The following is a 25908-nucleotide window of genomic DNA, read 5'->3' as shown; positions in this document are numbered from 1 at the left end:
AATTTGGTATTGAACGATTCTGGCAGCAGCGCTTAGATGTGTAAAGTAACACTACGTTCAAAATTAGCAGGTGCTCAGAGTGAGATTGAGTACATTCAGGTAGATTTTTCACAAAATACAAAAGTAGTTTTCTTCTCTCTGCAAACTCTATGGGATCCTGAAGAAAGAAAGAAGTGAATTAAGAGGAGGAGATCAAGATGGCAGAGTAGGAGGTTGTGGAGCTCACCTCCCTGCCATGAACACATCAGAAATACCTCTACATGTGGAGCAATTCTCACTAGAAACAAACTGGAGACTGGCAGAATGACTTATACAACCAAGGCTGTGAGAGAGATCCACACAGAGTCAGGCAGGAAGAGGGGAGAAGCAATCAGGTCAGGACCTGTGCCCCTGAGAGGGGACACAAAAGAGGAGGGGGATTACACAGCCTCAGAGATCGTCCCTGGGGAGTGAGGGGTCTGAACCACATATCAGGCACCCCATCCCTGGGGTCCAACACTGGGAGGAAAGGTCCCCTTAGCAGGTTTGAAGGCCAAGGAGACTGACAGCAGGGCTGCCAGAAACCTAGACTACTCTTATGAAAGGTGCATGCATGCTTACTCCCTCAACAAGGCAGTGGAAGCAGATTGAAATGACCCAGGACTTTGGCTGGTTTTCTGCAACTGCCCCATTGCAGGCCCAAGGCCAAGCTGAGCACCCACCGTGGCCCCTCTTGCTCTGCAGAGCAGCTCCACACTAGGGCAAAGGCTGCTGTAGCTAAGTGCATAGCTGTCAGGGACAGAGTCTGCTCAGACCTGGCAAGGCATCCATCCTGGTGTTCACAGGGGTGAAAGATCAGTGCTCTGACTGGGGCCGGGACCACCCCAGCGCACACTGTGGCCCCTCTTGCTCCACAGCACAGCTCCCCACTAAGGCAAAGGCTGCCGCTGCGGAGCAGAGTATGCAGTCGTGGAGGATGGAACCAGCTTGGACCCAGCACTGTATCTGAACAGGGTGAGGATGGCCATCACTGGCACTTGCAGAGGCAGCAGATTGGGAGTGATCTGGAGCTTTGACTGGTGTGGAACAGCCAAAGCAATGGAACACCCCAGCTCACACCCTGGCCTGCACGGGACACCTACTCCCACAATGCTCCCCTGCAGGGCAAAGGTGCCCATGCTGGGAGGGAAGAGAGCACACACTTAGAGGGAACATTACCTGACCCTCAGGGCTTCTGCTCCAGCAACTTTAGACCCGCCCCCTCCCTTGATAGGGTGATGTTGGCCACTGGGCAGAGGAGAAACCCCCTGTCACACCTGGCTCTAGCTCTAGCCCTCCCCCATCTCTGCCATCTCCAAGTTCCACCTCCTAGCAAGGTGACAGCTGCCAGCACACCTGGAAGAGGAATGTGACTTATGCTCACTTCAGATCCAGCTCACCCACAAAAGCCACTGGGCACATGCAGACTGCATAAGGACACTCCCACACAAGGACACCCCGTCAGGACCAGGATAGGTAACTGTTTCATCTAATTTCATAGAGACAGAGAAAGATAAGCAAAATGAGAAGACAGAGGAGTTTGTTTCAAATAAAAGAACAAGAAAGGAAAAAAACCTGAAAAAAAATGAATGGAACAGAGATTGGGGCTTCCCTGGTGGCGCAGTGGTTAAGAATCCGCTGGCCAACACAGGGGACATGAGTTCAAGCCCTGATCTGGGAAGATCCCACATGCCATGGAGCAGCTAAGCCCATGTGCCACAACTACTGAGCCTGCGCTCTAGAGCCGGCGAGCCAAAACTACTGAGCCCGCATGCCTACAATAAGCCACTGCAATGAGAAGCCCACACACTGCAACAAAGAGTAGCCCCCACTCACCACAACTGGAGAAAGCCCGCGCATAGCAACAAAGACCCAGTGCAGCCAAAAAAAAAAATTTTTTTTAATGAATGAAACAGATAAATGATTTACTGAATAAAGAGTTCAAAGCATTAATAATAAGATGCTAACTGAACTAGGGAAAAGAATAGATGAACACAGTGTGAATTATAACAAGGAACTAGAAAATAAAAAAGAACCAATCAGAACTGAAGTATATGATAACTGAAGTGAAAAACACACTAGAAGGAATTAACAGCAAACCAACTGATACAGAAGAACATATAAGTGATCTGGAAGATAAAATACTGGAAATCACCCAATCAGGATTGCAAAAAGAAAACAAATTTTAAAAATGAAATCAGTTTAAGGAAACTCTGGGACAACATCATGTGTACCAACATTTGCATTATAGGGGTCCCAGAAGGAGAAGAGAGAGAAAAAGGGGTTGAAAATGTATTCAGTGAAATTATGGCTGGAAAGTTCCTGAATCTGAAGAAGGAAGTATATCCAGGTACAGGAAGCAGAGAGAGTCCCAAACAAGATGAATCCAAATAGATCCACACCTAGGCATCAAAATTAAAATGGCAAAAGTTAAAGAGAGAATTCTTAAGACAGCAATAGAAAAGCAAGGAGTCACATACAAGGGAACCCCCATAAGTCTATGAGATGATTTTTCTGCAGAAACATTGCAGACCAGATAGGAATGGCATGACATGTTTAAAGTGTGGAAAGGGAAAAACCAACAACCTAGGATAATCTCCTCAGCAAGATTATCATTCAGAATTGAAGGAGAGAGAGAGCTCATCAGTACTACACCAACCCTAAAAGAAATTTTGAAGGGTCTTCTCTAAGTAGAAAAGAAAAGGCTATATAACAAGAAGGTAGAATCTATAGGAAAGGAAAAATCCCACTAGTAAAGGCAAGCACATAGTAACGGCTGTGGATCAACCACTTTAAAAAGCTAGTACAAAGACTGAAAAAGAATTGTAAAATCAACTATAACTACAACAAACAGTTAAAGCATAAAGATATGAAATATGACATCCAAAACACAAAATGGGGTGGAGGGGAGTAAAAAACAGATCTTTTAGAAAGTATTTGAAATTAAATGACTACCAGTTTAAAACAAATAGATATATGTATAGGTCAACATGTATGAATTCCATAATAATCACAAATCAGAAACTTACAATACACAAAACCTAAAGAGAAATGAACACTAGGATACCATTAAAGAAAATCATCAAACCACAAGGGAAGAAACAAAAAAAGAACAGAGAAGAACTATAAAACAACCAGGAAACAATTAACAAAATGGCAATAAGTACATATGTATCAATAATCATTTTAATACAGCCACTATGGAGAACAGTATGGAAATTCCTTAAAAAACTAAAACTAGAACTACCATATGACTCAGAAATCCCACTACTGGGCATATACACAGAGAAAACTATAATTCAAAAAGACACATGCACCCCAATGTTCATTGCAGCTCTATTTACAATAGCCAGGACATGGAAGCAACCTAAATGTCCATCGACAGATGAATGGTAAAGATGATGTGGCACATATATACAATGGAATATTAGCCATAAAAAGGAACAAAACTGGGTCATTTGTAGAGACATGGATGAACATAAAGACTGTCAGACCAAGTGAAGTAACTCAGAAAGAGAAAAACAAATATTGTATATTAACGCGTATATGTGGAATCTGAAAAAACTGGTATAGATGTTCTTATTTACCGAGCAGAAACAGAGACACAGACATAGAGAACAAACGTATGGATACCAAGGGGGAAAGTGGCAGAGGGTGGGATTAATTGGGAGATTGGGATTGACATATATACACTAATATGTATAAAATAGATAACTAAGAAGAACCTGCTGTATAAAAAATAAAATTCAAAAATAAACTATGTAAAATGAGGAAAAAAGACATAGAATGGCTGACCAGATTAAAAGACAAAATACATGTATATGCTGCTTACCAGAGACTCACTTCAGAGCTAAAGGCACACACAGACTGAAAGTGAGGAGATGGAAAAATATATTTCATGCAAACAGAAATGACAAGAAAGCTGTGTCAGCAATACTCATATCAGGTAAAGTACTTTACAACAGAGTCTACAACAAAAGACAAAGAAGGGCATTATATAATAATAAAGGGATCAATACAAGAAGGGGATGAAACATTTATTAATATATATGCACCTACTGTAGGAGTACCTAAATATATAAAGCAAATATTAACAGACATAAAGGGAGAAATTGACAATAATACAATAATTGTAGAGATTTTTAATACCCCACTTACATCAATGGATAGATCAACCAAACAGAAAAGCAATATGGAAACAGTAGTTTTAAATGACACATTAGCCTAGTTGGACTCAGTAGATATTTATAGGACATTATATCCAAAAACAACAGAATACACATTCTCTTCAAGTGCATTTGGAATGTTCTCCAGGACATATCACATCCTATGCTACAAAACCAGTCTCAATAAATTTAAGACGATAGAAATTCTATCAAACAGTTTTTTCCTGACCACAGTGGTATGAAACTAAAAATCAATTACAGGAAGAAAAATGGGGGAAACACAAACAAGTCAAGACTAAACAACATGCTACCAAAATAGATAAACTAATAAGGACCTACTGTATAACACAGGGAGCTCTACTCAATACTCTGTAATGGCCTATTTGGGAAAAGAATCTAAAAAAGAGTGGATGGGGCTTCACTGGTGGCGCAGTGGTTGAGAGACCGCCTGCCGATGCAGGGGACACAGGTTCATGCCCCAGTCCGGGAAGGTCACACATGCTGCGGAGCGGCTGGGCCTGTGAGCCATGGCCACTGAGCCTGTGTGTCTGGAGCCTGTGCTCCACAATGGGAGAGGCCACAACACTGAGAGGCCCGCGTACCACACACACACAAAAAAAGTGGATGTATGTATATGTATAACTGATTCACTTTGCTATACCCTTGAAACTAACACAACATTGTAAATCAACTATGCTTCAAAAACAAATAAACACTAGTGGCTAAATGAAGAAATCAAAGAGGAAATCAGAAAATACCTCAAGGCAAATGAAAGTAAAAGCACAACTTTCCAAAGTCTATGGGGTGCAGCAAAAGCAGTTCTAAGAGGGAAGTTTATAGTGATAACAGGCCTACTTCAAGAAACAAGAAAAATTAGAAATAAACAACCTAACATCTAAAATAGTTTGTAAAAGAACAAAGCCCTAAGTCACCAGAAAGAAAATAATAAATTTCAAAGAGAAACTAAATAATATAGAGACAAAAGAAAAAAAAAAAGAAAAGAAAAGAAAGATCTGTGAAACCAAGAGCTGTGTTTTTTTTTCAAGACAAACAAAATTGATAAGGCTTATCAAGTAAAACAGAGAGGATCCAAGTAAGTTAAGAAATAAAAGAGGAAAAATATCACAAAGATACAAAAAAAAATCATAAGAATACTACAAACAGTTATATGCCAACAAATTGGATAACCTAGAAAAAAATGGGTAAATTTCTAGAACCATGCAATCTTCCAAGATTAAATCAGGAAGAAATAGACAATCTGAACAGATCAATCAATAGTAATGAAATTGAATTTGTAATTTTAAAAAACCTCCCAGCAAACACAAGTCCAGGACCAGATGGCTTCACAGGGGAATTGTACCAAACATTCAGAAAAGGATTAATACCAATCTTTCTCAAACTCTTCCAAACACATTTTATGAGACCAGCATTACCTTGATACCCAAACCAGATAAGAATGCCACAAAAAAAGAAAATTACAGGTAAATATTCCTGATGAACATAGATGCAAGTCTTCAAAGAAATATTAAGCAAACTGAATTCAACAATACATTAAAAGGCTCATACACCATTATCAAGTTGGATTTATCCCAAGGATACAAGGAAAGTTCAACCTCCACAAACCAGTCAATGTGACACACCACATTAACAAAGGATTAAAATCATATCATTTCAGTTGATGCAGAAAAAGCATTTGAACAAGTTCAACATCCATTTATTATAAAAACTCTCAACAAAGTGGGTATACTGGGAACGTATCTCAACAAAGGCCATAAAAGACAAGCCTACAGGTAACATCATACTCAAGGTGGAAAGCTGAAAGCTTTTTCTCTAAGATCAGGAACAAGAAAAGATGTCTACTCGTCACTTTTATTCAATATAAGAGCACTTAGGCAGGAAAAAAATAAAAGGCATCCAAATTGGAAAGTAAGTAAAACTGTCACTATTTGCAGACGACATGATACTCTCTATAAAAAACCCTAAAGTCGCCACAAAAAAACTATTAGAATAAATGAATTCAGTAAAGTTGCAGGATACAAGATTGACATATAGAAATCTGTTGTTTTTCTATACACTAATAATGAACTTTCAGAGAAAGCAAAAAAACAGTCCAGTTTGAAATCACATGAAAAAAAATAAAATACCTAGGAATATACTTAACCAAGGAAGTGAAAGCCATATGCTCTGAAAATTATAAAACATTAGTGACAGAAGTTGAAGATGGTACAAAGAAATGGAAAGATATTTTGTGTTCATTGACTGGAAGAATTAATATTGTTAAATGTACATACTACTCAAAGCAATTTACAGATTTAATGCAATATCTATTAAAATGCCCAGGACATTTTCACAGAACTAGAGAAAATAATCCTAAAATTTATATGGAACCACAAAAGACCACAAATATCCAAAGAAATCTTGAGAAAAAGAACAAAACTGGAGGTATCACACTCCCAGACTTCAGACTACACTACAAAGCCACAGTAATTGAAACAGTATGGTATTAGCACAAAAACAGACACATAGATCAAGGGGATAGGATAGAGAGCCCAGAAATAAACCCACACACTTAAGGTCAATTAATCTACAACAAAGGAAGCAAGAATATTCAATGGAGAAAAGACAGTGGTGCTGGGAAAACTGGACAGCTATGTGTAAAAGAATGAAATTACAACATTTTCTCACATCATATACAAAAATAAACTCAAGATGGATTAAAGACCTAAATGTAAGACCAGGAACCAGAAAACTCCTAGAAAAAAACATAGAACAATCTTTAACATAAACAGTAATATTTTTGGATCTCTTTTTAAGGTGAAGGAAACAAAAGCAAAAACAAACAAATGGGACCTTGTTAAACTTGAGAGCTTTTGCACAGCAAAAGAAACCATCAACAAAATGAAAAGACAACCTACTGAATGAGAGAAAAATTTCCAAATGACATGACTGACAAGGGGTTAATATCCAAACTATATATAAAGAGCCCATACAACTAAATATTAAAAAAAAAAATTAAAAGTGGGCAAAAGACCAGAATCGACGTTTTTCCAAAGAAGGTATACAGATGGCCAACAGGTACATGTAAAGATGCTCAACACTGCTAGTCAGAGAAATTCAAATCAAAATCACAATGTGATATCACCTCACACCTGTCAGAGTGGCCATCATCCAAAAGTCTACAAATTACAAATTTTGGTGAGGATGTGGAGTAAAGGGAACCTTAATATACCATTGGTGGGACTATAAATTTGTGCAACCACTATGGAAAACAACATGGAGGTTCCTCAGAAAATTAAAAATAGAACTAACATATGATTCAGCAGTTCCACTCCTGGTTGCATATCCAAAGAAAATAAAAACACTGATTTGAAAAGATACATGTTCATAGCAGCATTATTTAGAAATAGCCAAGATATGGAAGCAACCTAAGTGTCCATCAGTAGTTGAATGGATAAATGGAATATTGCTCAGCCATGAAAAAGAATGAAATTTTGCCATTTGCAACATGGATGTGGCATTTGCAATAACATAGATGCATCTGGAGGGTATTATGCTTAGTGAAATAAGTCAGACAGAGAAAGACAAATACTCTATGTAATCACTTATATGTGGAATCTAAAGAATAAAACAGATGAATGAATATAACAAAACAGAAATAGACTCACAGATATAGGGAACAAACTAGTGGTTATCAGTGGGGAGAGAGAAGGCAGGAGGAGCAAAATAGGGGTAGGGGAATAAGAGGTACAAATAAATACTATGTATAAACTAAAATAAGCTACAAAGATATGTTGTACAGCACAGGGAATACAGCCAATATTTTTTAATGACTTTAAATGGAGTACAACCTATAAAAATATTGAATCACTATGTTGTACACCTGAAACTAATATAATATTGTAAATCAACTATACTTCAATAAAAATATAAGTGAGCATATCACATACTGGGATGCCAATGCTATTCTTGCATATTTGGAGGAAAACCTGAATTCGGATTCCACACTCTTATTTTCCCATTCTAGAATATTGTATGAAGCTTGGTCATATAATCAAATTTGATTCACACATTAGTCCTGTGATAAAGTGTATTTGTACACTGAGAAACAACGTAAGATCTATTTTTTATTGTGGGCTGTAGCCAAAAAGTTAACAGCCAGTGTTTTAAGCTATTTTAAATGTTTGTTCTTGATGTTACTTGCAGCCAAAAGCAATCACTCTGATAAGCACTTTACATTATCTCACTTAAACAATTGATTAGGTTTTAGTAAAATAAGTCAGAGAAAAATACTGTATGTTAATCATAATCTTAAACAACTCTATTGATTAAACTTAATCTTAAACATCTCACTTAATCTTAAACAACTCTATTGATTAGGTTTTAATACCCCATCTTAAAGATGAGAAAACTAAGGCTCAGAAATACTAAGTTGCCCAAGATAATACAGTAAGTATTGGAATATAAAGCAGGAATTTGAATAGAGGTATATCTGGTTCTAAAGCCCACTTTCTTCATCGCTATATCAGACAACCTCCCTACATAATACGAGAGTGCCTTTATTGCAGGTTTGCTCTGGCCCAGGCACTAAACCAAAGACTTTTCCCATCTTACCTTGCTTAAGCCCTGCAAGAGCTCTAGGAAATCAGTTTCATTATCCGCCTTTTATAAATGAGGAAATAAATGTACCAAGATCTTCAGTAATCTCTCCAAGGTCAGCCAGGTAGTAAGCGACAGAGGGGAATTGAACCCAAGTCGGTCCGACTCCAAAGCATTCTCACTATATCCCTTAGAGAGATGCCTAAGGGCAAATTCAGATTTTGTGGGTCCTGAAGTGTATACACTTTGGAGTAGGAAACGCTTAAGTTTTGTGTGCAAAATCATTCATGGAAAATTAGGTACTGAGTCACACAAAGGGACCTGAAGATTATTCCCGGTAATTCTGCCCCTGAGCCATAGATGTTGCACTTGATTTACGTTCATGATTTGTACCATAACTAACTTTTATGTTCGTCAGAACCTTTTGTGATGTGGCTTCTGAATCCAGGAAGGTAAGTAATTTTCCCAGGATCAAAGAATCAGAAATAGTTGTTTGAGAAGGGACAGTTTCAGTTTGATTCTTTATCTTAAAGTCTTTAAAAACCTAAAATAAGAAAACAAATTACATTCTTTTTACATTAATGAAATATCAAAACCAAAATGGCTTCTGCTCAGGCTTTGTTGCTGACTGTCAGCATGACCTCACCCAAGTTCTATTCCACTAAGCCTCAGTCTACTCAATTTTATTTATTTATTTATTTGTTTATTTATTTATTTTTGGCTGCGTTGGGTCTTCGTTGCTGCACAAGGGCTTTCTCTAGTTGTGGTGAGTGGGGGCTACTCTTCATTGCGGTGCGCAGGCTTTTCTCATTGCGGTGGCTTCTCTCGTTGCAGAGCACAGGCCCTAGGCGCCGGGCTTCAGTAGTTGTGGCATAAGGGCTCAGTAGTTGTGGCTTGTGAGCTCTAGAGTGCAGGCTCAGTAGTTGTGTTGCATGGGCTTAGTTGCTCTGCAGCATGTGGGATCTTCCCAGACCAGGGCTCGAACCCGTGTCCTCTGCATTGGCAGGCAGATTCTTAACCACTGCGCCACCAGGGAAGTCCCTACTCAATTTTAGATTGAGGGGAATTAATTAGTTAATCATTAACTTTGAACATTCTAGGGACCTAATTGAGGCGAGGAACGAATAAACCGCTTGCTGCTTGACTGAACTGGCCATCCATTCAGCTGTAACAGTTGAGCTGTTGGTGGAATTGGGTTTTCAACATTCTAATCAGCTAATTAGGATCTTTTGTTACAGCAAAGAGTCGTGTAGGGAGTCAGGACTCACCTACTGGAAGTTACAAGGATGGTATGTTAATGAAGTTGATTGTGGTGATTATTTCATGACGTATGTGTATATCAAAAACGTCAAGTTGTACCCCTTAAATATACACATTGTCAATTACACCTCCATAAAGCTGGGGAGCAAAAAAAGAGATGGAGGGTCATTGTTCTACAACGCAGCTTTAATGCTTTCTGATTCTTCCCCCGGAGCCTCTTGAGAGCTGATGGGTGGGAAGAGAGCTGGTGGGAAGGAGACAGCACAATCTTCAGGCTGCAGGAAGCATCACTGAGCTCTGGGCACTTTATCTTCATAAGTATTTTCTCTGAATGTTATATTAGCCAGTGGACATGGTCTTAAAATATTTTAAATATCTACATTTCTGGAGCTATACCCTAAGCACACAGCACTCCGCAGGGGCCATTCCTCCAAGCCCTTTCTTTCTCCACAGAGCTCCCCTTACAGGAAAAGAGGCAGGACGTATGGTGGAAGGAGAGGCAGGGAGGGAGACACCTAACAAATGATCCCAACCACACACCCTGCCAACCCTGAATAACAACAGCCATGGCATCCTTACTGATCCCAGGATCTAAGTCAAAACCAAAGTCTTGAAATTGCATATTCCTAATATTTCTAACATGTTTGTTCTCTGAATAGTTAATATTAAAATTATTAAAAATAGTTACCATTACCTAAAATAGTAACCCAAGTAACCATATTCTAGGTGCTTTTCATACATATTATATCTTCATCTTATAACTATGCCAAGTAGGTATGCCTATGTCCAATTTACAGATAAAAGAAATGAAATTCAGAGCAGTTAAGTAACTTATCCAAGGTCAACAGCTAGTAAACGGCAGTGCCAGAATTTGAACTTGCCTGTATCTTCCTACCACATCACTTTGCCTCTCAGTTAAATCTGCATTTTTCCCTGTATTGCTTAAAATGTTATTTGATTGCCTTTCAATCCAGTAGATTATAAGTTTCTTACAGGGGCTGTTTCAACTGAAGCTTGTAATATTAAATTGTCTGGTACAATTTACACTCAATATGTGTTGGAAAATCCAAAAAAAAAAGTCCATCAGGAGAAATATATTGTTGAAAACCAATGACTGCAGTCAGACCAGCAAAGAATCCAAGCTATAAAAAGTACGAATGGTAGTTGCAGGCTGATCAAGAAAAGGACAGTCTGGCTGGGAAGTAGCATTTTCAGCTGTTCCTCTATGTTGGCAGCCTTTCAAAGCCACACAACCGTTAAATGCATTAGTATAAGGAAGACTGTGATGACACCACAGTCAGCTGTGCAAAATGAATCTAAGAGTGATTGACAGATAAGTAGAATTGAAGTAGCAAATTGCTAAAAAGATCAGCCCAGAACTGTGAAACATAAAATGATACTTCAGTATGGGTTAAAAGAGAAAGAGTTGACTTGTCCATCACTAGAGCCACTTTGGGAGATCAGTCAAGTATTTCTTGAACTTCTCAGAACCAGCAGGGATATTTATACTGAATAAGGTTAAACTTCTCCTTGAAGTGTCACCTGGACAATGCTCACTACCATACAAAGATGATCTTTGAGCCTAAATCGCTTCTGTCTCCTGTATATAGCTCTTTCCCTTCATCAGGAAGATAGGAGACTGGTTTTAAAACAATGATATAATGTTGGGCTCTATATGGTAGAGCTCTGTAAATTTCAGGAAATAGTTTGGGATTGCCTCTGAAAAAGAGTATCATCAGTGACTGGGCTCCATTTGTACAAGGAGACTTTGCATTTGCTCATGGTAGACATGGCTAATCAATCACAGTTATCTTCATCGAGCCTCAGTATTTTTCAACACAGCAATTCAGACAACCCCGACTAATTAGGCACTTATGAAGTGAGCTAAGCCATGAAAACAAGAGCCTCATGCCTATTTTATTAACAACTTTACACACAAGACTTAGCGTAATTATGCAATAATTGTTGAATGAATGAATGTCATGGCTGACTTATACCAATTCTCTCAAATTTAGACTCATTGAATATACTTCTTAAAAGATCCCAGGATTTCGGAATCGTCTAATCTAATCTCCTGGCAATCATCCTTGGAACCCAAGCTTTCTAACTCCCAGCACTGTATTTCTTATACTCTACATCAAAAGAATTTCCCTTATTATTAAAGGAGAAAGAGCTTGAAAATAGGAGACCAGACAGTTTTCTGAGTGGGCCAGGGTTTGTGTTTTTGAAGGTTTTAATCAGAGAGAATACGTTAAATGTAAGGTGATACCCAAAATATGACCCCCAGAAACTCCTGGTCTGGAATAAGCACATAAGTACACAGGGACGTAATTTGATAAAGTTTCACCAAATCACCTTGAAGCTTTTAGTTGCAGAGAAACGATTAATTTTTCAACAATGACTGAGCAAGGGAAAGTTCTCTACACCCATGTTCTGTGTTGAAGACTGTTGAGGCTTTGAATTCATTCCTTATCCTTGAGTTTGCAGCTGATGACGATGAGGTGGCCGTATTTGGAAAGCCAACCTCAAAGGAGCCCATTGACCAAAGCCAGTCCAAAATGAGGAAAGAGAGCCAAGTACTCATCTGTGATGACTTTTTCCTCAAACACATTATTCAAAGAGCAGCATTTTGTCCACCTAGCTCAGAACACATGAGGATGAAAGTGTCGATTTCAATATTTTTTCAACTTCCTTTTCTTATATGGATATAAAGCTCTTATTACCTTCTACTGATCTTGAGAAGATAGTTACTGGTCTACAAAAAAAGTTCTTCCATACAAGTTGAATCCTCTGTCTCCCTTTCCCCATTCGTGTTTTGTTCCAAAGACCCCCTTGCTGTCCTGGGAGTAGAAGTGGAGAGCTAAGGATCCTTCAGCTGCCTGAAGATGATGGTTCCCATCATCTCTATGACCTCATCTCTTACTATCCTCCTCTATGCTCTCTTGACTTCAGCCACATTGGCCTCCCTGCTATTTGTTCCTTTAACACACCAGGCACTGCTTTATCCATTCCTTCAGAGACAGGGTTCTCCCAGACCCCCTTGGCTAATTCTCTCTTCCTCTCTAAGTCTTTGCATAAATGTTACTTACTCAATGAGGCCTCCCCGAACTCCACATTTAAAATTACAACCTTCAACCCAATTACCTGGCACTCTTAATCCCCCTTGCTCTGCTACTTTTTTCCCCAAAGCACGTATCACCCTCTAACAGTCTATAAAATGTACTTATTAGGTCTAGTATATATTCTCTCATTCTGCCCTCCAAGGTTAAAGATCTTTGTTTACTAATGCATTTAAAACTCCCAGAACAGTAATGAGGATATTATAGGTTCGCAAATACTTGTTGATGAATAAACGAATGAATTCTTAAGAAAAAACTTAGGAAAAGCTGTGAAACAACAGCAACAGCTCAGAGAAGCTAACCAAGGGAGCTCCATCTGGAGCTTTTTATGTTCTCTTTCCACTCAGCCTGAAATTTTACCAATTATAGATTTATTTGACATAAGGGATATTATCTTTTATTTAACATCTTTATTGGAGTATAATTGCTTTACAATGGTGTGTTAGTTTCTGCTTTATAACAAAGTGAACTAGCTATACGTACACATATGTCCCCATATCTCCTCCCTCTTGCGTCTCCCTCCCACCCTCCCTATCCCACCCCTCTAGGTGGTCACAAAGCACCGAGCTGATCTGTGCCATGCGGCTGCTTCCCACTAGCTATCCACCCTACGTTTGGTAGTGTATATATGTCCATGCCACTCTCTCACTTCGTCCCAGCTTACCCTTCCCCCTCCCTGTGTCCTCAAGTCCATTCTCTACGTCTGTGTCTTTATTCCTGTCCTGCCCCTAGGTTCTTCAGAACCATTTTTTTTTCTTTGTTAGATTCCATATAAGGGATATTATCTTTTAAAATGCAAATACTGTGGTGTTCATGCTAAGGACTGTCAGTTACTAATACATTATTGTGAATCAGTTTGAGTTCAGTCACTCTCTCCCAGTTTCTAATGGAGACCAGCTTCCCGATGAGGACAAGAATGGTAGAGGAAGCTAGGACATTTTGGAACACAATGACTTTAGGGAGTATGGAAGCCCTCGGTGGGCACCAAAGTGGGTAGGTTTAAGGCAGTATATTAGGGCTCAGCCTCTAGGGATGGGAATCCACATTTACGTATTAATGTTTAGTTTCTGTGATGATCTTTTCAAAAATCCCTCGAAGAAAAGTTTGTTTAGATCAATGACCTCTTCCCTTAAATCAATAAGTTCTGTTGGCCAAGTAGAGCCTACTTCCCAAAATGTGCCCAGCAGGAGCTTGTTTAAAGGAATAAATGGGAACAGGGATGGTCATTTGGTTTCCTGGATCTCTCACTGTGTCTCTCGCCAAGAGGCTAAAAATGCTTATCAGATTTGCTTCATCTAGAAAGAATGGTTCTATGTTTCCCTTGCAGCTCTCTACAGGCTGGTCCAGCTGATTAGCTATCCAGATTTCACTGCCCAACACTGTGGCACTTCTATAATTTATTTGGCTGCCATGAATAACATAAACATTATAGCCTACACAAACTTCACTTTATGGGTATTTTATGGCTGTTAGATGGTTGACAGTCAAGCTGTTTTCAGAGTCAACACAGCAGTCCGTGGTGTCCAGGGGTTTCAGAACCAATCAAAGATCTGAACCAAACAACTTTGGGATAATGGTTGAGGGGCTGTGTGGGGTTGGTATAAGCAGTGGTGTATTGAACTCAAGCTTAAAAGTTTGTGGCCATTAAAGTTATTCATATTCTAAGGCTGCTTAATGAAATCATTTTCCTCCCATCTCTCCTGGATACCAAATGATTATTTGTAGTGCAATTTGAGATTTGAGAAAACAAGAAAGGATAGGATGAGAAAGCTATTGACTCGCAAGGCACTGTGTCCCTGTGGGTGTCTTTACAGAAAAGCTGAAAATTCCTCTGCAGATTCTTCTGGATTAAAAGTCTTCTACAAAAAATAATATTTACGGAATATTATTCCAGCTACCATTTATGGAATGTGTACTCCTTCTCAAGCACTGTATATGTACGGTTGCATTTGATCCTCATGATAGCTCCCTAGAGATGGCTGTTATCTTTGTTCTACAGATGAAAACAAATATCTCATTGGCTATCTGCCCAGGCTCCCACAATAAGGAAGGGGCAGAATCAGAGCCCAAATGAGTGGCTGAGCGAACATGCATGTGCTTCCTCACTTCATTACACTGTCCCCACAGAGGAACCATGAAGGGTATCTGGGTCTCTTGGCGCTGTCTAGAGAGAGGATTTCAAGATAGTTGTTTTACACTAGAAATTTCCCCCATTAGAGCATGGAGTCAGCTTTCAGATTGAGAATTCCCTTCATCTTTGTCTTCTTATCAAGCCCTGTGACAAGAAGAGTGGTGTGGACCCCACCTCTTCCTCCCACCTGGGCAACCAGCTGCCCACAGGAAACATACATTCTTCTCTGCTGCTCAGTGCCATAAGCTTCACATGGAGAGGGCTGCAGGTTATACCTGGAGAGCGAAGGCATCAAGAGGGCGACATAGGTCATCCCTGACTGTGCTCCCCGTCACAAGAAGAACAACAACTCTTCATGAACAAGACAGCACTAAGGGAATCCTAGAACATGGGGGTGAGGGTGAAGCACCCTCCTCCACCACAGAGACCAAGACATACTGCATTAGAAGGATAAGAGAAGCAGTTACACATGACTGCACTGCCTCTCTCTCGGGCCAGCACAGCACCCTGCTGAGAAGTCTCCCTAGTACCTTTGATTCCTTCAATGGGAAAGAGCACAGGGGTTTCAACCCTCTCTCCCAACACTGCGGGTCACTTTGTGGGAGCCCCTACTCTGGTCTACCCCTTGCGGACTGCAGGGGAATCACTGGGAATCTGAAACTATGATAGAGAAGGGGGAGGGGACTCGCAACAACCAGCACTCGGATCTTGGCAGATGGAGCTCATTATCAACCAGCAACTGTGATCACCTGTAGACCCAAGTTGGTGGTCCACTCTGACCAGGGAACCCACTGGGAGGCAGATCTGCCTGCCTCTAGGTCCTCAAATGAGGAATTTTACCATTCGTACAGTCTGGTTTGCCTACACCCATGAAAAAAACCGAGTCATAGCCCCACTCACTGGGGAGAGTGTTGCCTGACCCCATCTGGCCAGAGGGGTTGGTAAGAGCACCTAGGAGCTGGGCAGCCCAACACTGCTCTAGCTGAGAGGTGAGTGGGAGCCAACTGCCCACAGAGCAAAGCCAATACAGGGAGTTCTTCCACTACAGGTAGTTCTTCCACTACTTCCTCCAGGCAGAGGATTCATTCATAGCCAAGGCTGAGGGTGGCTCAACCCCTCGCAACCAGAAAGCCTGCTTGGAAAAAACTGGAGAGGCCTGGAGTGGCCCCTCTCTCTTCCACCAGACAAGGGAATGGAAACACAGCAGCCCTACCTGCTGTAGAAGGTGTTTCCTGGTCCCATCTGTCAAGAAGGGCTGGTGAGAACACCTGGAGCCTGCATAACCCAGCAATGTTTGCACTAAGGGACTGGGAGGCATAGCCAATAATGTGCAGAGCAGAGCCAGTGGCCCTTTTTGGCCAGGGAACTTGGGGCATGGGTTGGCTAAGGCAACAAATAAAGAGCTTTACCAGTTTTAGAGCTGCTATTCCAACGCTCCTGGGCAGGGAAACAAATTCATAGCCCCACTCATTGCTGAATGCCACTCATTGCCTTCAGCCTGCCTAACCAGGAACCTAACTAGAGCACATGGGATGCAGTGTAGCCCATCCAACAGGCCTGTTTACACTGACACTTGAACAGAGAGCATAGCTCATGGCTTTCCCTGTCTGCAGGACAAAACTGGTGACCTAACCTGACCAGGGAATTAAGTGTACATTCTTGCCTGACATGGGTCTCCAAACAATGTGTGTTAGAGGCCCTGGGCCCCATCCTACTGCCCTGCCATAGCAAGGAAGCTAATTTATAGCCCTATCTACTACTGAATATAGTAGTCAGTCCCAACGATCTAGAAAGCCTGACCAGAGAATCCAGGCAAACATGGAGCCCATTCTATAACCTCACTTGAGAACCAAGCCAGCAGTACTCAACTAATAGGTCCCCATCCCCAGTCAAAGAGCTTGAACAGTTGCCTTGCCCCCAAATAAACCATAATAGCAGGTCCCACCTGCCCAAGAATATTACCAGCAGACACACCCACAACCCAAACTGAGCTGACTAGTGAAAATCTGTCTCTGTCAATGCAAACCTCTAATGTCTAATTACCCAAATGTGCAGATAATAACATAAGGATTCAAGGGTCACAAAAAATCATGTAAACATGACATCAAAGGAAACAAGTAAAGCTCTAACAACTGATGCTAAAGAAATGGAGATCTATGAACTTTCAAAGAATTCAGAATAATCCTTTTTTTGTTTGTTTCTTGTTTTTTTTAACATCTTTATTGGAGTATAATTGCTTTACAATGGTGTGTTAGTTTCTGCTTTATAACAAAGTGAATCAGTTATACATATGTTCCCATATCTCTTTCCTCTTGCGTCTCCCTCCCTCCCGCCCTCCCTATCCCACCTCTCTAGGTGGTCACAAAGCACTGAGCTGATCTCCCTGTGCTATGCGGCTGCTTCCCACTAGCTATCTATTTTATGTTTGGTAGTGTATATATGTCCATGCCACTCTCTCACTTTGTCCCAGCTTACCCTTCCCCCTCCCCATATCCTCAAGTCCATTCTCTAGTAGGTCTGTGTCTTTATTCCTGTCTTATCCCTAGGTTCTTCATGACCCTTTTTATTTTTTGCAAACTATAAGAACATGCAGACAGACAACTAAGCAAAATAAGAAAAAAAAGGCATGAACAAAACAAGAAGCTGGGCAAAGAAGTAGAAACCATTAAAAAAAAAAAAAAAACCCAACAGAAACCCTACAGTTGAAAAATATAATAACTAAACTGAAGAATACAATAAAAAGTTTAAAAAGCAAACTTGAAAATGCAGAACTAGTGAAATAGAGGACAAGGAATTTGAAATTACCTTATCAGAGGAACAAAAAGAAAAATAAAAAAGATGAAGAAAGCCTAAAGGACATATAGGACACAACTGAAAAAACAATATTCACATTATGGGATTTTCAGAAGGTTAAAAGGACAGAACATATATTTAAAGTAATAACAGCTGAAAACTTCCCAAACCTAGAACCAGAAGCTGGAAGCCTCAGCATGAGATAAGTCCTGAAAACCAATTGGACTGGAGGTCAGTGACACCTACCAGACCACCCACAGTAGTTAGTCTGCCACAAGAGAAGGACCCATGTAGCCCACATAGGGGATATCCCTAGAGCATATACCTCTGGTGACCAGAGGGGAGTGTGCAACTGGTATGTAGCCTACCAGCTACATACATCCTTTTTATAGGATGTCTCCTATGAAAGGCCACTTCTCCGAGGTCAGGAAATGTAAACCTACCAGATACATAGAAATAAAAACAGCAATTAGGCAAAATGAGGTAACAGAGGAACATGTTTCAAACGAAGGAACAAGATCAAACCCCAGAACAACAACTAAGTGAAGTGGAAATAGGCAATCTACTCAATAGAGAGTTCAAGGTAATGATCATAAAAGATCAAAGAGCTTGAGAGAAGAATGGATGAACAGAGTGAGAAGTTAGAAGTTTTTAAACAGAGTTAGAAAATATAAAGAAGAACCAAACAGAGATGAATAATACAATAACTGAAATGAGAAGTACACTAGAAGGAATCCACAGTAGATTAAATGATACAGAGGAATGGATCAGTCAGCTGGAAGAGGGAGTAATGGAAATCACTGAAGCCAAACAGAAAAAAGAAAAAAGAATAAAAAGAAATGAGGACAGCTTAAGAGACCTTTGGGACAACATCAAGCGTACTAACACTTGCGTTGTAGGGGTCCCAGAAAGAAAAAAGAGAGGCGCAGAGAATATATTTGAAGACGTAATAGCTGAAAACTTCCCTAACCTAGGGAAGGAAATAGGCATTCAGGTCCAGAAAGCAGAGAGAGTCCCAAACAGAATCAAGCCAAAGAGGAACATACAAAGACACATTGTCAAAAATTGTAAAAAATTAAAGATAAAGACAGACTATTAACAGCAGCAGGGAAAAGCAACCAAGTTATATATAAGGGAACTCCCATAAGGCTATCAGATGACTTTTCATCACAAACTCAGTACTCCAGAAGGGAGTGGCATGATATATTTAAAGTAATGAAAAGGAAAAACCTACAACCAAGAATACTCTACCCAGCCAGACTTTAAGACTTGAAGGAGAGATCAAAGTTTTACAGGCAAGATAAAGCTAAAAGAGTTTATCACTACTAAATCAGCTTTATAAGAAATATTAAAGGGACTTCTCTAGGCAAAAAAAAAAGGACACAACTAGAAACATGAAAATTACAAAGGAAAAAGCCCATTGGCAAAGGCAAATATACAGTAAAAGGTTATAAATTAACCACATACAAATCTAGTAGGAAAGTTAAGAGACAAAAGCAGTAAACATCATCTACACATCTGCAATAAGTAGTTAAGGAATACACAAGACAAAATGATGTCGGGAATTCCCTGGTGGTCCAGTGGTTAGGACTCCGCATGTTCACTGCTGGGGCCTGGGTTCAACCCCTGGTTGGGGAACTAAGATCCCGCAAGCTGCCTGCAGCGCAGCCAAGAAAAAACCAAAACAAAACAGAAAGATGTAAAATATTATGTCAAAAACATTCATGGAGGAAGGGGAGTAAAAATGCAGGGTTGTTAAAAGGCCTTTGAAATTGAGAGATATGCAATTTAAAATAATCATGTGTGTATTAAACCTCATGGTAATCACATACCAAAAATCTATAATACAGAAAAGATAAAGGAATCCAAACATAACACTAGAGGTACCGTAGTCATCATATCACAAGGGAAGAGAACAAAAGAAGAAACAGACAAAAAAGAACAACCCCCAAACAATGAGCAAAATGGTAATAAGTACATGCTTATCAATAATTCCTTTAAATGGACTAAATGCTTCAATCAAAGGAAAGAGTGGCTGAATGGATACAAAGACAAAACCCATATATGTGCTGCCTACAAGAAACTCACATCAGATCTAAAGACATACAAAGCAAAGGGATGGAAAAAGGTATTTCATGCAAATGGAAATCAAAAGAATGCTGGGGTAGCAATACTTATCAGACAAAATAGACTTTAAAACAAAGACTGTAACAAGAGACAAAGAAGGACATTACATAATGATTAAAGGATCAATACAATGAGATATAACAATTACAAGTATATATGCAGCCAACACAGGAGCACCTAAATACATAAAATATTAACAGACATAAAGGGATAAATTGGCAGTAACAATAATTGTAGGGGACTTTACCATCCCACTTACAATGGACAGATCATTCAGACCAAAAAAAGAAAAAGATCAATAAGGAAACACTGGCCTTTTATGCCACATTAGACCACGTGGATTTAATAGATCTATATAGACCATTCCAACCAAAAGCAGCTGAATGCAGTTTTTCAATTGCACATGGAACATTCTCCGGGATAAATAACATGCTAGGGCACAAAAACAAGTCTCAGTAAATTTAAGAAAACTGAAATCATATAAAGCATCTTTCCGACCACAATGCTATGAGACTAGAAATCAACTACAAGGAAAAAAAATTGCAAAAAACAAGTGGAAGCTAAACAACATGCTACTAAACAACCAATGGAGCACTGAAGAAATCAAAGGAGAAAAAAATCAAAAAATAGCTGGAGACAAATGAAATAAAAAAAAAAATCCAAAATCTGTGGGACACAGATCAGAAAAGCAGTTCTAAGAGGCAAGTTTATAGCGATACAAGCCTATATTAGGAAATAAGAAAAATCTCAAACAACCTAACCTTACATCTAAACTAACTAGAAAAAGAACAAACAAAACCCAAAGTTAGCAGAAGGAAAAAAAATCATAAAGATCAGAGCAGAAATAAATGAAACAGAGACTAAAAAACAATAAGAAAGATCAATGAAACTAAGAGTTGGTTCTTTGGTTCCTTAAAAAAATAAAAATAGAGCTACCATATGATCCTGCAATCCCACTCCTGGGCATATATCCAGAGAAAAACATGGTTTGAAAGGATACAGGCACCCCAATGTTCATTGCAGCACTGTTTACGATAGCCAAGACAAGGAAGCAACCTAAATGTCCACCGACAGATGAATGGATAAAGAAGCTGTGGTACGTACACACAATGTAATATTACTCAGCCATTAAAAAGAATGAAATAATGCCATTTGCAGCAACATGGATGGACCTGGTGATTATCATACTAACTGAAGTAAGTCAGAGAAAGACAAATATTGCATAATATCGCTTATAAGCAGAATCTTAAAAAAATGATATAAATGAACGTATTTACAAAACAGAAACAGGTTTACAGACTTAGAGAACACACTTATGGTTACCAAGGGGGAAGGGTGAGGAGGAGGGTTAGACTGGGAGTTTGGGATTGCCATGTACACACTGCTATATTTAAAACAGATGACCAACAAGGACCTACTGTATAGCACAGGGAACTCTGCTCAATATTCTGTAACAACCTAAATCGGAAAAGAATTTGAAACAGAATAGAAACATGTATATATATAACTGAATCACTTTGCAGTACACCTGAAACACAACACTGTTATTCAACTATATCCAACATAAAATAAAAATTAAAAAAATAAAAATGAGTTGGTTCTTTGAAAAGCTAAACAAACCTGATAAACCTTTAGCCAAACTCATCAAGAAAAAAAGGAAGGGACCCCAAATCAATAAAGTTAGAAATGAAAGAGGAGAAGTTATAACTGACACCACAGAAATATAAAGAATCACAAGAGATTACTGTGAACAGCTATATGTCAATAAAATGGACAATATAGAAGAAATAGATTAGTGGAAATGTACAATCTCCCAATACTGAACCAGAAAGAAAAGGAAAAATATGAACAGACCAATTATCAGTAATAAAACTGAATCAGTAATAAAGAAGAAAAAAACTCCCAACAAACAAAAGTCCAGGACCAGATGGCTTCACAGGAGAATTCTATCAAACATTTAGAGAAGAGTTAATACCTACCCTTCTCAAACTATTCCAAAAAATTGCAGAGGAAGGAACACTTCCAAACTTTTTCTATGAGGCTAGCATCACCCTGACACCAAAACCAGACAAAGATATCACACAAAAAGAAATTTACTGTCTAATATTACTGATGAACATAGATGCAAAAATCCTCAACAAATTAACAAACTGAATCCAACAATATGTTAGAAGGATCATACAATACGATCAAATGGGATTTATCCCAAGAATGCAAGAATGGTTCAATATCTACAATCCATGTGACATATCACATAAAAAATTGAATAAAAGACTAGCCAGAGCAGCTGAAGCCCTGCAGAAACCAAACTGGCGGCTGGCAGTGGACCCTCTCTAGGGCCTAAGATGGATCTTGTACCCAATTGTTTTTTTACACCATACATATATTCGGCCACATGGCCAGAGGATGACATCTTCCAACAAGCTATCAGTCTCCGATTATAACAAATCTCAGTGCATATAACCTTTATTTCTTCTTTGCAACACTGAGTTATTATTTTGTCTATGATCATTCATTAATGAAACACTCACAATTTTTCAAGAATCAAGTCTATCAAGAGATTATGCATTCTGTCCAGTCAATGCCATGGATCAGCATCCCCAGAGTTTCACTGTTCCTGATAGAGGTACAGCAAATTGTATGACAGCATAAAGAGTTTCCATACGGCTGGTTTTGATTCGTTGCTGTTATCCTGCTCTTTCTCTTTTTCACTGATATGCTGATCTACTGGATTCACAGAGATCTTCATCATAGACTTGTATATAAGTGCTTACACAAACCTCATCACATCTGGAAGATTCTGACTCCATTTACAAGTCATGCTTTTCACCATCTGGCTGGCGTCCTTCAGAGTCTGCCTTGCCACATATACCTTTTTATTTTCCCCTTACACACGGTAGTTTATTTAGGTTTGTATGTCTTGGTCAATATCTGGACAATTTCCATTCATGATGGTGACTTTCATGTTCCCCAAATCTTAAGGCCATTTATTAGTGGCTCAGCTCATCATACAGACAACCACATGCTCTTTGACCATAACTATGGACAGTATTTCACATTGTGGGATAGAGTTGGAGGCTCCTTCAAAAATCCCTCCTCCTTTGAAGGGAATGGACCAATTAGTCATGTGAAGATGACAGAAGAAGAGAGCAAGAGCCATGCAGGAAATGATTGTAAAAATGAAAAATTATTCAATGTAGAGTTTACAAGACTGAGTAGATTATTGCCCAATTATTAAATATTTTTGGTCAAGAAAAATAATCTACATACATACAGCCAAGAGGCATAGCAAGTGAATAGTATCATTTGAAAATCAGTATTGTGGGTATAGCTGAGTAATGATCATAATGGTAGGTCAAGGGAACATGTCGTGAATACCAAGATTTTAACCTCATGCTTGAAATAACGGACGTTGGTCTAAGGGACAAGTTGTGTCTTTCTAGCCAGCAGATCTGTAATTTGAATAGCTTGAACAATGATTTTTTAAAAGATAGAGGATAAATTATCAAGGGGACTAGGTTATGCCCTTTTGCCTTAATTCATCCATATTCATTAAGTAAAATTCATTGTGCTTAATGGTATCAAGACTAAACACCACAACAAAGAAATATTAATATAAAGATTGTTCCTTGTTTCAGGAATGACTAACTATTCAGTATTTGTATGATAACGACTACTTGTAGTATTTTGTTCAAGTGGAAACACTGGTGTGAAAAAAATTGTTATATAATGTATTAGCAGCTCAGTGGCCTGATTAATAGCAGGTGTTATAAAATTATTGTCTTCCTACGCATAGAAAACTTATTTTCTGGAGACGCTGTCAAATATTACATTTTAATGATGAACAAATAAATTGAAATTTTAGAAAATATTAATACTCTGATGATTTAATCCAGATCTGGGATTATTTAAAGATTTTGATGGTTACTGTTTTAAACCATTATTTAATAAGTGTAAAATTATGTGACTGAATATATTTAGAAAGGGAAATTTGATGCCCAATATATTTGATCCTACTGACTTTTTAATTAAATTGATGCATTTATGTTTCAAAGTTACAATCCTATGATTTTCCATAAAAGGAAATAGTTGCCAAATATTTAGGCCTATCACTGAAGATTAGTTTTGAAATTTTATTTTCCCTCCTCTTTCTTCACTTTTCCCCATTTCCTCTACAAAACGATTTAACAAATACTTTTATAAAGAAATGTCATGTGTTACAACAAATATGTTGGGAAAACATGGTTTGCAAAGATATTCTATAATCTATTTATGTAAAAATCAATAGAAGTTGATTATGACTGTTTAAAAAATTGAATAAAAATAATATGATAATCTCAATGGATGCAGAAAAAGCCTTTGACAAAATTCAACATTCATTTATGATTAATCCTTTATACCCACTTTGTGAAGTTAACACACCTCAATGTAATAAAGGCCATATATGAGAAGTCCACAGCCAACATCATACTCTGATAAAAAGGTGAAAGCATTTCCTCTAAGATCAGGAACAAGACAAGAATGTCCACTCTCCCCACTTTTATTCAGCACAGTATTGGAAGTCCTAGCCACAGAAATCAGATAAGAAAAATGGGAAAGAAAGAAGTAAAATTGTCACTGTTTTCAGATGACATGGTACTATACATAGAAAATCCTAAAGACACCACTGAAAAACTACTAGAGTTCAATGAATTTGGCAAGGTTGCATGATACAAAATTAATATACAGAAATATGTTGCATTTCTGTACACTGATTATGAACAATCAGAAAGACATTTTAAAAAGAGTCCCATTTATCATCATATCAAAAAAATAGGATACCTAGGAATAAGTCTAACTAGGGAGATAAAAAGACTTGTACTTGGAAAACTATAAGACACTGTGAAAGAAACTGAAGATGACACAGATGGAAAGATATACCATGTTCATGGACTTGGAGAATTAATACTGTTAAAATGATCATACTTCCCAAGGCAATCTACAGATTCAATGAAATTCCTACCAAAATACTGAACATATCTCACCCAATTAGAATAAATAATTCTAAAATTTGTATGTAAACACAAAAGACCCTGAACAGCCAAAACAATCTTGAGAAAGAAGAACACAGCTAGAGGTATCACGTTCCCTGACTTCAGACTATAATACAAAGCTACGATAATCAAAACAGTATAGTGCTGGAACAAAAACATACACATATATCAAAGGGAAAGAACAGAGAGTTCATAAATAAACCCACACATTTATGGTTAACTAATCTATGATAAAGGAGGCAAGAATTTACAATGGGGAAAAGACAATCTCTTCAATAAGTGGTGCTGAGAAAACTGAACAGCTACAGGTAAAAGAATGAAATTAGAACATTTCTTCACATCTTGTACAAAAATGAACTCAACATGGATTAAAGTCCTAAAGGTAAGACAAGAAACCATGAGACTCCTAGAAGAAAACATAGGCAGAATACTCCTTGACATAAATCACAGTAATATTTTTTGTTTCCTAGGGCAAAGGAAACAAAAGCAAAAATAAACAAATGGTACCTAATTAAACTTAAAAGCTTTTGCACAGCAAAGGAAACCACTGACAAAATGAAAAACAGCCTACAGACTGGGAGAAAATATTTTCAGGTGATGACTATAACAGGGTTAATATCTAAAATATATAAACAGCTCATACTACTAAATATCAAAAAAGCAAA

General features: G+C 38.6%; 1 pseudogene; it reads left to right on the top strand.

Annotated features, from left to right (window-relative positions):
- Positions 1–25908, top strand: part of LOC125964994 (lathosterol oxidase-like) — a 28427-nt pseudogene extending 2519 nt beyond the window's left edge.

Source organism: Orcinus orca, chromosome 7, assembly GCF_937001465.1.
Source record: "Orcinus orca chromosome 7, mOrcOrc1.1, whole genome shotgun sequence".
NCBI lineage: Eukaryota > Metazoa > Chordata > Mammalia > Artiodactyla > Delphinidae > Orcinus > Orcinus orca.
This window is presented reverse-complemented; position numbering and strand designations above follow the sequence as displayed.